This window comes from Lepus europaeus, chromosome 10 (assembly GCF_033115175.1).
Source record: "Lepus europaeus isolate LE1 chromosome 10, mLepTim1.pri, whole genome shotgun sequence".
Classification (NCBI taxonomy): Eukaryota; Metazoa; Chordata; class Mammalia; order Lagomorpha; family Leporidae; genus Lepus; species Lepus europaeus.
The window spans coordinates 18287700-18302440 of record NC_084836.1 but is presented as its reverse complement, the minus strand read 5'-3'; the positions used below and the strand labels follow the sequence as shown (position 1 = coordinate 18302440).

Sequence of the window (14741 nt, the reverse complement as noted above, 5' to 3'; positions counted from 1 at the left end):
CTATTGCAACACTAACCCAGAATGCTCTCCCTGTCTCCACTCTTGCCACTTTTAAAATCATCTTCCAAGATGTAGCTTAAGTGATCTTTCTAGAATATGGATAGAATTCTGACGATCTGTTTCTTGAAAGCCTTTAGCAGAACTCTACTTTCCTATACAGTAAAATATATTCCACTGACCAGGGTACCAAAGTCTTTTATGGCCCAGCCCCTGTCAACGTTTCCAGTCACATGACTTACCATTGTCCATATTTTTGGATTTTTAGTAATGTTTGTTGATCCCTATATACAGTTCATGTTCTATATTTCTGTATTTTTAAGCTCAGAGGTGCTGGCCCTCTGGGTTTCCACAGCTCTGTTAGACTCTTTCCCTGTAAGTTTTATAGTACTTTTTACACTGTAATAATTTTAATTTTTGTTCCCTTGCCAAAAGCCTTTATTATATGATAAACATTTCTAGATAAAGATATTCTCTTATGTTCACAAGATGTGGGAAGCATTCAATAATAGTTGTTAACATATATCAACTTCCTTCTATCCCTTTCCCATCAATGCCTCTGCTTGAGTGCCTTCAGTTCACCACCTTTGTAAACATCTCACCCCATTACACTATTTTCATCATGGTTTAGAAAAAGGGTGGTGGTTGGATTCCCCAAGGAGAACACTCAAATGCGAATTTGCATGCAAGAATTTGAGGGGACGTTTCAGGATCAGCACCTGTGGAGGAAGTGAAAGAAGCAGATTGGGAAGAGAGAAGTTGGGCTGTGGTGTAGAAGCAAAAAGCCTTAACTGACCCCACAGAAATTTGTGAAGCTGGGTCGGTCCTTTGGGGTTGGCTCAAGTTGAGGAAAAGATGCTGAATTTTTAATGTCTCTGCATCAACCAGACATTGGATGTCGGCTGCCCCTGGAAAGGAGTGTTATCTTGAACAGAGGGATTCTCTTCATCTAATGACAATTACTGAGAGCTGTTGGTGGGCATCATATCCAGCATTTGAGAGAAGAGGTCTTTTGGTCCTGAGTGGGAATCTGGATAGCACAGCCCTCTATATCAACTACAAATTTGGACTCTGGATTCAGACTCCCAGTGTTCAAATGTGAGCTAAGCGAACTATTTGCTAAGTGATCCAGTTATCTGTTGCCATGTGATGAAATACCTTAAAAACTTAATGGCTTATGAAATGCAATCACTTCTTCAGATGACAAACCTGTAAGGCTGAGAGGAATAGTGTATTTCTGCTCCTCATGGTTTCAACTGGGATGGCTCATCTAAGATTGGAAGATCCACTTCAAGAGAGCTCACTTGCATAACTGGAAATTGCAAGACACCTAGGGTTTCCTATTTGCACAGTGACTGGATACAAAGGATGTGCATGCCATGACAGCTAGGCAGAAGTTATGTCACCTTTGATGATGTAAGCTCAGAAGTCATGGTATCACATTTTCATACAGGGATGCTGCTATCATTTTAATGTTTGTTCCCTCTAAAACCCATGTTGAAATCTAATTGCCATTGTAACAGTGCTAAGAGGTAGTGCCTTGAAGAAGTGACATGGCCATGAGGGCTCTGCCCTCATAAACGGAATAATGCATTATTGCAGGAGTGGGTTCAAGATCATAATTTTCTGTTCAATATAAATTAACCAGTCTCAAGCATTCTGTTTTAGCAGCACAAAACAGACTAAGACAGGTATCAATATTATATTGTAAGGGCTGGCGCTGTGGCTCACTAGGCTAATCCTTAGCCTGTAGCGCCGGCACCCCGGGTTCTAGTCCAAGTTGGGATGCCAGATTCTGTCCCGGTTGCTCCTCTTCCAGTCCAGCTCTCTGCTGTGGCCCGGGAGTGCAGTGGAGGATGGCCCAGGTCCTTGGGCCCTGCACATGCATGGGAGACCAGGAGGAAGTACCTGGCTCCTGGCTTCGGATCGGTGCAGCACGCCAGCCACAGTGCACTGGCCGTAGCGGCCACTTGGGGGTAAACCAACAGAAAAAGGAAGACCTTCCTCTCTGTCTCTCTCTCTCACTAACTCTGCCTGTAAAAAAATATTATATTGTAAGAAGAACATGTGAAATTGAAGTTATTGTTACATATATTTTTGAAAGCAATCTTCCCTCTGACCATAATAATTCATACTCACCCTTACATAAAATATATTCTTACTCCTCTCCCTATACCCCCAAGTCTCACCTCAATATGGCATTAGGTGCAGTCATTGGAGTACCATTTTGAAAACCTATGACTAAAAGAGGAATGTTATCCACTTCTCTCACACCAAAGATACAATATGGAAAAGGCAGTGAATAACCTCTATTCTCCATTCAAAGAGAGAGAAAATAAAACACACTGTTATGGAGACATAAAAATTTTAAAATATAGCTCAATACATGTTCTTAGTTTCTTGATTAGGGTTAATTATGTTGCCTGGAAATGCTCCTCGCAACTCTTCGTTCTGCCCTTGACTCTTTGTCCCAAACTGTGAATTATCCTTCATCTCCCATAAACTGTAGTCCATGTTTTCAATTGGATAATTTTCCCAGTCTACATTCTACTGCAAATCATTTTTTAAATTTTGTGTAATTTCTATCCATTCTAGTCCAAATTAGCAGTGATTCCACTGGAACAATCCTCTTTAAAAGACTGGACTATCAATATATCTGTTACCCAAAAGCTACCCCCACCAATCAATTTGAAATAGGTTCTTCTTTATGTTTGTCCTCTTTGAGTGTTCTCAAGGACATTGGAAGCCCTCTTATTTAATCGGGAGAATGTGAGCTATGCCCCTCATACCCAGACACCATCTTAGATATTAAATAAATACCCTCTCTTTGATCAACTTCACCTTGAAGACTTTTATAAATTTAAAAATCTTGAAGAGGCTAGAAATGAGAAACAATTTCATCTTCAAAATCAGCAAATCCTGGCTTATTTGTAAGTAACAATTTCTTCTCTCTCCTATGTGAGAAGAAGCACAGTGGCTTTACCAACATTCTTGGGAGTCCCTTTAGTTAAATCATCAAGTTCTATAGTTATATTTCCTTTTGGTCATCTATCCTGGATGACTGAATTGCCAAATTTCCTGCCACTACACAATAAGGAGCCTATTCCTACCCAAGTTCCTTTATCTATTACTCCATAAGATATCCCAAAACTTATGGCTTAAAATAAACCTAATCATTTGGTTCATGATCTTCAATCGGGATGGGGCTCAGTAGGGATGTCTTATCTCTGTTCCCAGTTCGGGTGTCTTGTCTAGTGTCAGAAGACCCATGTACAAGATAGGTGGCTTATTCACGTGACTGGCACTTTAGTGCTGACTGCTAATTTCTGCCCCTGTGAACTTTCCCACAGGTGGTGTGGGCTTCCTTACAGCATGGTCTGGGTGACAAATGTGGGAGTTTTCAGAGAACCAGAATGAAATTGTATCATCTTTAATAAAATAGACTCAAAAGTGCCACAGTCAAGCATTTTCCAGAATTAGAGGGAAGACACATAGACCCCACTTCTTGATGGGAAGAATATTTTATTGTAAAAAGATCATGTGTGATGGGAAATATTATTAGAGTGATACTAAAAAAAAGTTAACTCAGCATACTACCTAGCCTGCCTTTGCCTCAGTATACCCAAAAGGGTAGTGCCTGGCAGGAGACACACTACTGTAGTTATTCTGGCCAGCATAGAGTAGAGATAATCCACCTGTTTCTTATCCTTTACAGCAGAGTTCTGTAAAATATAGTCTGGGGTTATATCCAGCCCACTATCTGTTTGTGTCAATAAAGCTTTATTGGAATGCAGCCACACTCATTCATTTATATATTATCTATGGGTGCTTTCACACTGTAACAGCAGAGTTGAGCAGTTCTGATGGAGACCATATGGTCTGCCAAGACAAAAATATTTGCTGTCTGTTCTTCCACAGAATGTTTGCCAATTCCTGCTTTACATCCTACTCAATCGTAGAGAGTTAGAACTGAAAGGTGCCTTATAGATAGCCCCTTTGAGTGTACTTTTTAAGTACTGATATGAATAGTGAGGCTCTCCAAGGATTATTTAGACTGCTTAGAAGGAATGACCATGTTTTCTGCCATTTCCTTGATACTGTGTTCTGTGCAGCTGATATTTTACAAATAGTCTTTTCTTTCATCCATAAACAAGCTCAAGGAAATCTTTATTTTAATTCTCAATTTATTTCTGGGGAAAGTGAGAACTCAGGTTAAGTAATTTGTCCAATTACAAGGTGCAGAGCAGGAATGCCCAGGTCTCCCTGAATCTGGAGCCCGTGCTGCTAACCAGGGCAGTAGGTGAAATCTGCATTCCATGGCTCTCTCAGTTCCACCCACCTGAGCCCACTGTACCACACATCAGCTAGACTCAAGGTTTATGACCCTAGCTCTATATTGAAATCACCTGAAGAGTATCAAAATATACAGGTACCTGTTAAAAATATAGACCTACTGTAGATTAGGAAAGTCTGTTTTCAACAAATTCCCACTGTGATTCTGTTGTCATTTAGGATTGAGAACCATTATTCCCTGTTCACTAGAATCAAGTCCTTTTAACTCCTTCTTAGGAGGAGTTCAATGAAGAGTTGTATTGTCCAGTTCTCATTTTTCCATTACTTCCCATTTACTCCATTTTTTCATGGCATTTACCAGATACCACGAGAGCTGAGCCAAACACTACAGTGACTTTAAGAAATCACCAAAGAGAAACGTACATCTGTTACCACATTAACTTATTCTTTCTCCTAAGTATATATTCTCCTCTGAATATGTACTTGCCACAGGTAGTGGCAAGCCAAATCCTCATCCTGGAGCTGCAGAGCATTGAAAAGACTAGAGAAGAAAAAACAAGGAATCCCGGGATCTTCCATGTGCTGGGGAGCAGTTCTGGCCCAACACAGTGATTGTTGGATTTTAACCTTTGCTTCTCTTCTGCCTTTTATATGCACATTTGCAGAGGATTTGAAAGTGGAATGGAGATGCTAATAACAGCTTTAATTATGGACAAAGCCAGAAACAAATAACTTTTAAGTGATTATTACACACATGAACTCATTTAAATATCAGTACTTTGAAGTAGTGCAACAAGTATACTTTCATTTTAAGTATAGTGATGGTTTTATTTACAGAAGTTGTGATTTCTACTTTATCACTGAAATTTGGTGAGTTCCCCAGTTGGCAGAGCAAGAATTTAATTCCTAGTCTTCAAGCACAAGAATGGCAAGAGACATTTCTAATCAAGATTCTCACATTCATAAAGAATTAAAAACCATTGCTAGGGCTGAAGCAGTGGCTTTTGAAAAATTATAGATTCTTTGGATGTGGGAAGAGATGTTCTCTTTCTCATTTTGCTCATTTAACCTGTTGCAAAACTTGACAATGTTTTGCAAAACTTGACAGTCTCTTGGATTTAAAAAAAATATATTTTGTAATCCAGATGTCAGATGAGGTCTCTAACTCCCATAACTGCACATGTGGCTGCAGGGTAATTAACTACCCTGGTTTGCCCAGGACTGAAGTATTCCTGGGACATAGGACTGTCATTGCACTGAGAAATTCTTGGGAAAAATGATATATATTGGTTGTCCCACAGAATTCAGCTATTATTTCATGCACTCACGAAAATGATCTGTTCACCAACATTTCTCATTTCTGTCCTCTTTCTCCATCCCACCATGTTTCAGGAACAAATAAAGTTTTCTCCTCTTGTGCACAGGGGTCCTGCCTCCCTTCCTGAAGCCTGACACCAGCTGTTTCATGGCTCCAAAGCCTTGACGTCTACTCCCAGCAAGCTTATCACGACTGTGGCCCCCTGAAGAGGAATGCTGCTAAGTAAATTTCATCTTGTCTCATTGCTGTTTGCTATACAGAGCTGTGTTCTAAATGGATATTTTTTTAACATTTTATTTCAGAATATTTTTATGTTTATGAAACAAAGATTGTCAGGTAGTAATACAAACTTCCCATATAACCCCCACCCTATCTCCCCATTACCATCTCCTATTAGCACCTTCATGTTGAGTGAAATAAGCCAGATGCAGAAAGACAAATACCACATGTTCTCCCTTATATGTGGGAGCCAAAATTTAATAAAGCCAACTCAATTAGAATACACAACATTGATTACCAGAGGCTGGGAAGGATAAAAGGTTTTTGGATGGAAAATTAGGGGAACCAAATGGATATATTTTGTCCGAATCTGTGGTAATCTCCCCTCACTCATCACATAAAGATCAACGTGCTTGCTATATAGAGCCATATATAAAGGACATGACTAACCCTGTGTCCAAAGACAGCTCACCTGGCTCCTTTGAGTTTGAGCACCTTATGTTAGAAGAAAGAGGAGATAAAAACAGAACCATTTCTGAGATTCCTTCCTACCCTGATATCCCTTTGTATTATACATCGAGTTAAATGCAATCAGTCACAAAAATCTTTTACATGCACCCTGGAAAACTCACAACAACATCCTTCAAACATGAACCAATACAGAATGGGGAAATAGCAGCAAAGTTGATCTTTAGACCTTTCTTGTGATGTAACAATGCCCGGAGTGTCCCCATCATTCTCAGAAATCACTGTTCTCTACTCTGTTCCCCTGTGGTGGGGCATGACGCTATTTTAAGATTTGTTTATGAGTTAATTACTTAGAAACAAAAAAAAAAATCCTTTCTCCCCAACCTATTTTAAAGGAATTGCAGTACTTTTTGAAGACTGCTGAAAACTTGAAAAATAGGCAGATGAAAAAAATCACCAGTAATCTCTCTGTGCATATATTGCCCTGGTAAACTTTTGGTGTATTTGGTTAAAAAACCAAAAAGTATACCAGGATGTTTTAAGCTAGTTTTAATCACCTAGCAATAGATTACACTTTCTCATTTCATCATAAGATTTCAAGTGGCTCAATTGGGTTCCATTCCATGAATAGCCACAATCTATTTAATCAAAGCCCTTTGTTTGGCTATTGAAGGGTCCTCCTGCCCCAAGTGTTTATGAACAAACATTTAATGAATTACATTTTTACCAGATATTCTGATTTCTGACTAATTTGTTACCAGACATCCTTAGTGGTGAATTTCTGGGATAGATGTTGTATGCATTTTTGATTTTTAATGTAGACTGTCAAATTGTCTTCCAAATGGTATCATTAATTATACTTCCTCAACAGGATAGGAATTGGCTCCTTCTTTCAGTTTTGCCAACAGTTCGTCATCACCAACACTCACATTGGCAAGTCCTTTGAAGAGTGGCAAAGTCCAATGTGACAACCAAACACTGATAACTGCTGTTTGATATTGGATGTGTTTAAAATACATCTGAAAATAGACAAGAAAGCCAACAGTGACATTGATCTTCGGGGCCAAATTCATCTAATAAGTATTGGAACATATAAATGTGCATCAGGGATTCTTATCCCACATGTAACAGTCTGCTTCTACCTGAACAATCCTATTTATTTTTTATTTATTTATTTTTTGTTTCTTTGACAGGTAGAGTTCTAGACAGTGAGAGAGAGAGAGACAGAGAGAAAGGTCTTCCTCCCATTGGTTCACTCCCCAAATGGCCGCTACAGCCGGTCCTGTGCTGATCCGAAGCCATGAGCCAGGTGCCCCTTCCTGGTCTCCCATGTGGGTGCAGGGCCCAAGGACTTGGGCCATTCTCCACTGCCCTCCCGGGCCACAGCAGAGAGCTGGACTGGAAGAGGGGCAACTGGGACAGAACCCAGCACCCATATGGGATGCTGGTGCCGCAGGCGGAGGATTAACCAAGTGAGCCACGGTGCCAGCCCCTGAATAATCCTATTTAAACTAGAGACTATGGCTGCCAGTAGGAAACTGGAGAATAAATAAAATGTTTATGAAAAAAGAAATCTTGCCATGGTGAGTGCACTTGCCATATGCATCAATCAACTTCATCCTGAAAATAATGTGGGTATTTTTTATACCCATTTTATCAGTGAGCAAACTGAGTCCTCTGAAACTTTCTCCTTGGTTTGCAGTTAATTCAGAACAGATCTGGTGTGCTGGACCATGGTTTTTCTGGCTCTATGCCAGTGCTGTTTCTAACACAGAGGCCTTCCTGGAAAGGAAGAATGAGACTGGGATTAAAGTGTAAAAATAATGCTAGGTTAATAGCAGAATGTCTAGCACACTGTAGTACTTGAATGCATGTGTATGAGTGAGTGAACAGCCTGGGCTTCGCACACATGCTGAAATGGAATAGGGGTTAGTAAGGTTTTCTCCTCCAGAGTTGTTTGTTCTTAGTCTTCACCCTTTAATTATGCCATATTTAATTATGCCATATTTCCTTCACTCCAGCTTAGTCCCAAGCATCCTACAGTCGCTTGCTACGCTGTGTCTGGGTGGGAGAGGCAGGTGAGCTGAAATGCTAGGCAGACATGAGCTTTCCTGGTGTTAAGCATGTTAGTCATTTCGTGGAGTTCAACTTAAGGCTCCAAACCTCAAATCTGGTAATTCTTTCCATCATAAGTGCCTGTGAGGGAAACAGATGACTTCTTTCTCAAGCTCTTGTGGATATCCTTTCCCGAGTGCATACAGGAGGGACCAGGGCAAATTTTGCTTGCTCTTAATGTAACAGCTCTTAATATGGCCCATCATTGAGGTGTGGACTGCTTTGGGAAAAGGTTGAAGGTGAAGGAGTGTGGGAAAGACTTTGATGGGGGGCAGTTAAGAGGGTTAATCCGAGGGACCTCATTGATCCAGCAGGCAGCATGGCCCCAGCCACAGGCACCGGGATAAGGAAAGGCAGAGGGGAAGCAGAGAACAAGGCAGAGCTTATCTGTGACCTGAGAAAGAAAGTGACATTTAGATTCAGGAATAAGACACATCCTCAGGTGTGAGACCTCAGGCCTGAGTTGGGAGGAGGTATAACCTTATACCTCCTTATATATATACCTTATAACCAAAGGTGGAGCTTGGAGACCTAAGCAAATCAGAGGTCTTTTAACCATTCCTAGAGCTAAGCCAGGCTGTGTAGGTACACAATGGAATGAGTGTATCTGTCCCCTCAAAATCTATATGATGAAACCTAATCACCAAGGTGATGCGATTAGGGGATATGACCTTTTGACCTCGTGAATGGTATTAATGCCATTGAAAAACAAGCTCACTCTGTCCCTGTTGCCACTTAAGCACAAGGCACTGTCCATGAACAAGAAAGCAGGGAATTACCAGACAAGATACCAGCAGCTTGATATCAGATTTCTCAGCCTCAAGAACCATGAGAAACACACTTTTGTTGCTTGAGAACTAGCAGGTTTAAGGTGTTCAGGTTGATGTGAGGAGTCAGGCTTTCTGTATTCATAAGCTTGTAGAAGTTCACCTTAAAGGATGTACCCGATAACTAGTTATGGAGTTTGTTCTCTGTAATAGGCATTGTGTTCTGCGTTGATAATACAACAGTGAATAAGATAGATAAGTTGACTTTGTGGAACTCTATTTATTTATTTATTTAAGATTTTATTTATTTGTTTGACAGGTAGAGTTACAGACAGAAAGAAAGATCTTCCTTCTGTTGGTTCACTCCCCAAGTGGCTGCAATGGCTGGAGCTGCGCTGATCCGGAGCCAGGAACCAGGAGCTTCTTCCTTGTCTTCCATCTGGGGGCAGGGGCCCAAGCACTTGGGCAATCTTCTACTGCTTTCCCAGGCCACAGCAGAGAACTGGATTGGAAGAGGAGCAACCCGGACTAGAACTGGCACCCATATCAGATGCCAGTGCTGCAGGCGGAGGATTAACCTAGTGCACCATAGCACCGGTCCATGTGGAACTCTATTTAAATGAAGAAGGGGGGGGGGAAGTGGCATTGTGGTGTAGTGGGTGAGGCTTCTGCTTATGACACTGGCATCCCATATTGCTGGTTTGTGTCTTGGCTGTTTCAATTCCAATCCAACTCCCTGCTGATGGCCTGCGGAAAGCAGTGGAAGATGGTCCAAATGTTTGGGACCCTACCACCCACACTGGAGACCCAAATGAAGCTCCTGGCTCCTGTTTTTGGCCTAGCCCAGCCCTGGTCATTGCGGCCATCTGGGGAGTAGACCAGTAGATGGAAGCTCACTCTCTCTCTCTCTCTCTGTGTGTGTATGTGTATGTGTCTTCCCCTCTCTCTCTGTAACTCTTTCAAATGAATACGATATTTTTAAATGGGGAAGAGAGATAAAAAAGGAACACTTGATTCCATACAGAATATTTATATAATGTTAATGATAGATATCAGGCTAATGGGATGGAATGTAACTGGAAGAAGCCCATTTTGAACAGGGTTGTCCTAGGGCAGTCGATTGGCAGTGGAAAGGATGAGGATAAACCAGTTTTAGAAAGAGCTGGGAAGGAGCAGTTCAACCAGAAGAAAAGGCAGCTACCAGGGCCTGAGGTGGGAAAGGGCTGGTATGTTCTGGGGTCAGGGAAATGAAAAGAGGCCAGTATGGGAGGAGAGATGCTCACAGATGAGCCTGGAGAAATGGGCATTAGTGAGGATGAGAAGGAATTTGAAGGCCCCACCAAGATTTTTGACTTTATTCTAAGCACAAGGGGAGAACATTTGGACTTTATTCTAAGCACAAGGGAAGACACCAGAATTGCTCTTTAAAAACTTTCACTTTCAGGGAGAGAGTTTGGCATGGTGGTTAAGATACCTTTTGGGATGCTTGCCTCCTATATTGGAATGTATGGGTTTGAGTGCCAGCTTCACTTCCAATTCCAGCTTCCTGTGAATGCAACCATAGAAGGCAGCATGTGATGGGTCCTTGCCACTGATGTAGGAGGCCTGGACTGAATTCCCAACTCCTGGGATCAGCCTGGCCCAGCCCTGACTGTTGGGGACATTCGGGGAGTGAACCAGCAGATAGAAGATCTCTCTCTCTCTCTCTCTGCCTTACAAATAAATTTAACAAATTTTTAAAATCACTCTGGTTGTTCTCTAGAATTATGGCAGGCAGTTGATATCCACTAAAGCACTTCAAAGCCCTTTGGATAACTTAGTGTCATTCCTTGGTTCCTTGCAAGATCTCCCCCAAATAATCACTTGACAAAGGATTCTGTATAAGTAATTAAAATTCATATTGAGATGGAATGGTGCAAAGAAATAAGGTGAATCATTTGGTTACATTTTCATAAAGAAGAATGATTGTAAAGGAGATGAAGAAATGTTAATTGTGGAAAAGAATGCCTGGTTCATAATCTTTTGCTTAAATTCAATATTGTCATTTATTTACTTCATTGATTCATACTTTATTTAATAGAGCAAATATTTATAAGCTGTTCCAAGAACTCTTCTCTTTCCAGGGATTTCAAAGGAGGGAAAACACATATGATATTTGCCTTCTTGTGGCTTGTGGCCTGCTCTACACGATGTTCAGAGCTTATAAAGACTGAACCATGTTGCAAGACAATGAAGTTCTAGAGATCTGCTGTACGTTATAGATCCTATAGTAAGCAAGATGATATTGTACACTTAAAATATGATCAGAAGACCTCATGTGAAATAGTCTTACAATAAACAAACCAACCCACAGAACACAAGGAAATATTTGGAGGTGATGCATATGTTTAATGTCTTGATTGTGGTTAACAGTATCATAGGTGTGTATATACATCCAAAATCATCAAAATGTACGCATCAAATATTTGCATTTTTATATGTCCATTATACCTCACTAAAGCATACAAAGGAAGGAAGAAAACAAACAGAACTGAGTCACCTGGAAGTGCATGGAAGAGTGATGTAACTTTATACAGTAAGAGCCTCAGATTGTCCAAGGAATGGGAGCTCCATAAATATTGGTTGAAAAACATTTGATGTTATCCAAGCCATCAGCTTCGCTGGACCTGTTTCTTCTTTTGAACAGAAAAGAAAATCTGGACAGGCATACATCAATTGTGAGGATCTGGGTGTGTAAGATTTCTCGTCATGGTGGACATCTTATCATGCACAAACTGGAAGAAGTATCAGAATGGCATCACTTGAGCAATCTTAAAATTACTACAAATCGGGCAACAAGACATTGCAAGCCTCTTATGTGGCACAATATTTGTTTACAGGAAACAATGAAGATGGAGGAGCACGTTGAATTTGTCTAAGTACATGAGAATCTCATCCGTCAGACCTAAATGTGGGCAATTTTCCAGGATAAGTGACCTGGTTTCTTTAACGCAATGCATGCTTTTGGGTGAGGAGGTATCATTAGATTAAAGGAAACATAAAAGACATCTTAATCTTGTTTGGAACTTTATGCCAACAGAATAACTGTAAAATGACATTCTTGAGACAAGAAATGAATTCAACCTGAATATAAGATTGCATTAAATTGTTATTATTGATGTTGTTAAGGCCAGTAACGGTGCTATGGTTTTGCTGTAGACAGAGGTCCACAGGTATTTTCTGCTGTTTTCTGGATGAATATTGATGATATTACCATATGTGAAACAAACCAGGCATGAAAGGACAAATGCTGTGTGGTTCTGGTTTTATAAGGTCACTAGAATGGCCAAATTCATAGAAAGTAGAATAGTGAATTCCAGCGGCTGTGAGGAGGGGAATGGAGAGCTAATATTGAATGGATGTTGGTTTGGAAAGACGAAGACAGTTTTAGAGACAGATGTGGTGACAGTTGCACAACAATATGAATATACTTAATATCCATAACTGTACACTTAAAATGGTTAAAATAGATGGCAATGGATGTTATGTTCATTTTATCACAATAAAAAAAAAGTCCTCAGGTATTAGGGATAGATGCTAGAGTAGTTAAGGGTGACCGACATGATGCCTGAGATTTGCTTTAAAATAATCCAGTAAAACAGAACAAAAAACCTGGAGGAGAGAGAGTAAATAAGATTGGGAAAATGCATAGAATGATGAGGAGTGATGGGGAATAAATTAAACTATTGGTTATTTATGATAAACCATAGGAGAGTATATGAAGTTTAAAATTACTACATCACATTTTGGTGTATTGAATTTAATTCTCTAAGAGGCACTGCACACTTATACTCTTTTTAGAGGACTCATTTTAAAAAAATCTTGCAACACCTTAGTAACATGTACTGACCTCATATGAAATTGAGAATAAAATAGCCCAAACTCATGGAAGAGGTCATGGAGAATGCAACCCTCTCATGCATAAATGCAGGGATACTTGTGTTGTTCTTGCCAGATTGTTGGGAAGAATAAACAAGATCATATATGACAGCATTCTTTATTGCTGCCTCCATCATAAAATATGAATGCTCAGGCTCCACCTCAAACCAATGGGAATAGAATCTCTGAGTGTGAAACCCAGGGAAATGTGCTTTTAAAAAGCTACCTAAGTGATTCTAATGTGCAATCAAAGTCAAGAGTTACTAGTATATGAACCGCCTGGAACATAGTAGATGTTTACAAAGTGTTGATTGAAAATAAATCTAACACAAGTTGCCCAGGATGGTGTGTTTCAGCCATTTGTCAAAGCCTTTTATGAGAAAGAATTTCTATACAACCTTTTCTCCTTTTTACCCAGGGGATCCAACTACCAAAAGCCATAAACTTATTTCTTAGTCTTTGCTAGAGCAGGCACACTTTTGCTCAAGAGAGTATTGTGACTGTTACCAAGAGCCTGCAAAGATAAGAACAGTTTCAAAAATGTTTTTGGTGCATCACAAAAACCCCATTGTAACACAATGCTATTTGGAATAACATTAAAGAAAAGTGAATTATGCCTGTTTATCAAAGGGAAAATGAAAGCCCCTTGGACATGAGTCTTATTTTGAAGCTGAAGCCTTTAATCAAATTCACAATAAAAGATAGGGTCCTTCTATGAACTGGGGAATGATAAGCAGCCATTATAATCTCAATTTGTGGCTGCTGGTATTTAACTCTGTTTCACCCCTGTTGTGCTGAGAATGGACAGATTTTTATGATTGTTAGAGAGGGAGTCCTTAACCCATCCAATTAACTGAATAAACTCCACATATCTTTCTTCCCTCACCTGCACCTTGGAATTTGGAAAGAGTATTTATGTGACAGTCACTTCAAACACTGAACAACAACAACAACAAAATCTAAACTTTCATTGCAAATAATTACTCCATGTAGTAATAGAATAAATGATCCTAAACCTTAAGTGAAGGGAGATGGAATATACCTTTATCTTTCTCCAAAGCCACTAGATTGGGTTGCCAAATTTAGTAAATAAAAATGCAGAATTTTCAGTTAAATTTAATTTTTGAATAAAATTGAAAAAATTTTTTGAATATGCCTTGGACATATACCAAAAAAAAAAAAAACATTTTTAACCTGAGATGTAAATTAAATTTGTGTCCTATATTTTATCTGGAAACTAGACAAAAAAGAAAAGCGGTCTTTTCTCAGACACCCAGAGTCTAAATATCTTAACCAGGATGGCTGAGAGGTACATACAGTTAATGAATGTCCAAGAATATGAGCCAGGAAGCTGATATTGGCAGTCAATACCAAGGAGACAGCATCAGGTAGCAATTGTTTCCTAACAAATTGCCCTCTAAATGCTGTGGCTTGAAATAAACATTCATTGCTGCTAATACTTGTGTAAATTGACTGTAGTTTGTTCATCTAGGCAGGACTGGGGTGAGTTACTCTGTCTCTATGTGTCTGAATGGGTTGGGGTAATTGAGCTTAAACTTATGGTGGCTAGGGAAGCTATGCTCCACAGGTCTCTCTTCTGCCTCTGCAGACCAATGGGATACTTGAGGCATGGTCCTCTCATGGTG

The 14741-nt window shown here is 40.0% G+C and overlaps 1 long non-coding RNA gene across 1 annotated transcript in view; it reads left to right on the top strand.

The window, feature by feature from the left end:
* LOC133767570 (uncharacterized) overlaps window positions 1-13360 on the top strand; it is a 38880-nt gene extending 25520 nt beyond the window's left edge. Inside the window, exons 3-4 of the long non-coding RNA XR_009866893.1 lie at window positions 5715-5830; window positions 11301-13360. This is a non-coding gene — a long non-coding RNA (uncharacterized LOC133767570). The remainder of the gene's footprint in view (window positions 1-5714; window positions 5831-11300) is intronic.
* Window positions 13361-14741: the final 1381 nt, after the last annotated feature.